We start from the raw sequence: 3,352 nt of genomic DNA, 5'->3' as shown, positions 1-3,352 counted from the left end.
ATCTGCTGGAAGTGCTGGTTTAAGTATATTGCTTTGCTTTTTCCTTGGCAAAGTAGTCACTTTCAAACTATAATTCACATGAATTATATATCCACTGAGAAACCCCGGTTGGTATCAAACTTTATATTTTAAAATAACTATGCGCGCACCGAAACACCTCGCGGCGATAGAAAAACTGAAACAAACCAAATCGTGGTTGTCTCAACTAAGATTTGGTAACTATGACTTAACCATGTGTTGAAAGAAAGCTTATCTGCATTAGCAGAGCTCAATAAAAGCTCAAACAGACGGCAGCGTTGATCCGGACTAACTCGGACTTAATCCGGATCAACTGCAGTTAATTCCCGAGTTGATCCGGATCAACGCTGCCGTCTGGTTACGCTTTTACATCCTTTTATAAACCATACGTTAAGTTGAACGGAATTCAAAGAAATATTTATTAGTATTTACCAAACCCTTCAACTAAATCAACGATTTGGTACAACATAATGAATATTACAAGCTTTAACATATTTAGTTATAATTACCAACCTATGGTAATAGTTCCTAATCCTTGGTAACAGTTCCCAAATATTGTCAAAACTCGGGAACTAAATATCTTTAGTTGTCGAAACTAATCCTTTTTCTCAGTGTAAGCCGTAAATTATTGTATCTGCACACTGATACAGTTTAAGTATCTTAATCACAAGTTCCGTTAGATTTTAAAGTGAAATAACATTAACTGCACATAGCGTTCTCAGTAAAATAATTTTTAATTTTTAAACAGACGCTTCGACGGGAAAAGCTGCATTCGAAACAAAACCTACTGAGAACGGGAACTATTATGGTTATATGAGTTTTTTCCTATTAAATATTCAGTCTCTCAAATTTATTGGAAAACTCACAAGCACGAAATTCAGACACTCCACATTAGGGTGCCCGTTATTTCGCCAGTTGGTACATTTTATGCTCTCTCTCTTTGAAATTAAATAATGCCGAAATCATGTTACATTTCCCACTTAAATAACATGGGATTTTTCGGAAATTTTGCCTTTAATTCATTTTCTCTGAAAAAAATATGACATATCATTTTTCTTTAAATTCATTCCTCCGAAAGTTATTCAAGATTAAAGTGGCGTTCATGGTGGACATTATAGTTTTTGTTGTTTTGCCACCGTTCCACTTGGGAAATAGCGCTCACCCTAGTATGTATGCACCCTTGTGGTTAGCTGATTAAGTTAAGTGACATTTTGATTAGTTTTGGCAATTTTTCTTTTTTTTTACTTTTATACATATAATTTTTAAGTCTCGCACAATACATAACCAGCACCACATAAATCCACATTTAAAACTTCGTACAAAAATTATAAAAATTCAACAACCTTTAACAATTACACATTTGAAACCTTTTAATAAAGTTTTTAGACAAATTTAAGGTTGGCATTTTTATAGCCCAATAAATTTTATTAGTAGTTTTAATAATTTTTTGGCTGACGGTGTTGTGCATTTTCTTCCATAGAAAGTATCCTCCACAATTGCATACCTAAAACTTTTTAATAAAAAGTTTAAATTTTGTGAGTGTAATTCTTAAAGTTTGTTGAGTTTTTATAATTTTTGTACGAAGTTTGAAATGTGGATTTAAGTGGTGCTGGTTACGCATTCCCTGCNGAGGAGTTTTAATAATTTTTTTGGCTGACGGTGTTGTGCATTTTCTTCCATAGAAAGTATCCTCCACAATTGCATACCTAAAACTTTTTAATAAAAAGTTTAAATTTTGTGAGTGTAATTCTTAAAGTTTGTTGAGTTTTTATAATTTTTGTACGAAGTTTGAAATGTGGATTTAAGTGGTGCTGGTTACGCATTCCCTGTAGGGAAGTGCCAAACTAGTATGGAAACATTCTAGTTCATATACTGGTATTTAAAAGAGGAAGTGATACTAGTTCGTCATTGACTAGAATTATATGGGTAGTAAAATGATCAATTTGTCTGGAAATTATTAGATTTTTATTAGATAAGAACGTTTAGGATGTCTATGGACGCACCAATTAATCAGCAANAATTTGTCTGGAAATTATTAGATTTTCATTAGATAAGAACGTTTAGGATGTCTATGGACGCACCAATTAATCAGCAATGAAAAACACTATATCCGAGTCTATGAAATAAAAGGCAAAAAATTAGTAAATATTTGCAAAGAATTTATTCACTGTAGTATTTAGTTTCTCCCCATAAGTCAGTGGCCCTCATGCATAAAAAGCGAGCTTGGGGTCCGACTCGATTTTCAGTATAATTTCTTAAGCTTAAACTCACTCCGTCAATGCAAAAGTTGAGTCTGAGCTTACTTTTTTTGCATAAGTCCCAGTAAGGTAAGAGAAACTTTTACATTAGCTGAGTTTAAGTATTAAAACGTGCATGCCCAATAGAAATAACTGCTTCACACTGTTAACGTATGATTTATTTCCATACACTTATGTAACAATGCAATGCAAGCACTCGAAGCAATTTTATTCTCTGCATACTGCCATCACATACACTATATGGTTCGATTTTGTTGTCTCTATACTGTTGGTTGTAAAATTGTGCAATCGCCACCTAGAAAAAACAAATCAAATATTTCCTGCACTGAACAGCGTTTTTCTATTTGCAATCATATTAACCTCATGCACCAGCACCACCGCCATTGGAAGAAGACAAAACCACTTACACTGATATTAAATATAATATCACTGCCTGCAACAGGAGTGCTTACGTCTTCGTATATCCATGTGCATAAAACATATAAGGGCTCTTCAGGATGTTAGCGAAATTGTCTTAGATTTTCAGTAGGAATTGCATTTGCAAATTTTATGCTTGCTGCCGTGGCAACTGTGTGCATTTTATTGTGGTGAATTTACAAATGAAACAAATATGCAAATGAAAGAGCATATGCACAAGATCCTGAACAGCCCTATAATGCATGCCTACAAATGCAATGATTGACTGCTTCAAATTGTGTACCTAGAATGAAAAAGGATAAATGCCATCATTGGTATCATTCAATGAAAGCTAAATTGATTACCGTCACTTAATACATAATAGGAAATGCTTCGGACGAACCAAAAATCCCAACATCCTCACAAGAATTTGACATGTAGGTCTACTCAATGAAGAAGACTGCTTTTATAGAATTCATGCAAGGCGATGAGTACTAATATTGATGAATTGCATTGACACTGTTTAATTCTTAAAGTGACCTATTAAGCAAGAGGGTAAAGTTAAATCGTAAATTAATAAAAATTGAACACACTGACCTACACCAATAATTTGAGTGGCTCGAATCACGTTCCATTTGACGACGATGCACGCAACCATTTTTCTGAAAATACAACAGTCT

At 33.8% G+C, this 3,352-nt stretch overlaps 1 long non-coding RNA gene across 1 annotated transcript; it reads right to left on the bottom strand.

Annotated features, from left to right (window-relative positions):
• Positions 1 to 2,370: 2,370 nt before the first annotated feature.
• Positions 2,371 to 3,343, bottom strand: LOC108372984 (uncharacterized). Its single transcript, XR_001848915.1, has 4 exons — positions 3,270 to 3,343; positions 3,038 to 3,212; positions 2,637 to 2,976; positions 2,371 to 2,571 (listed from the first exon to the last, which is right to left on the bottom strand). It is a non-coding gene; the product is annotated as an uncharacterized LOC108372984 (long non-coding RNA).
• Positions 3,344 to 3,352: the final 9 nt, after the last annotated feature.

This window comes from Rhagoletis zephyria, unplaced genomic scaffold, assembly GCF_001687245.7.
Source record: "Rhagoletis zephyria isolate East Lansing unplaced genomic scaffold, Rhagoletis_zephyria_1.1 Rzeph_scaffold_06235, whole genome shotgun sequence".
Classification (NCBI taxonomy): domain Eukaryota; kingdom Metazoa; phylum Arthropoda; class Insecta; order Diptera; family Tephritidae; genus Rhagoletis; species Rhagoletis zephyria.
The sequence above is the reverse complement of the archived record's forward strand: the minus strand, read 5'-3'. Positions and strand labels throughout refer to the sequence as shown.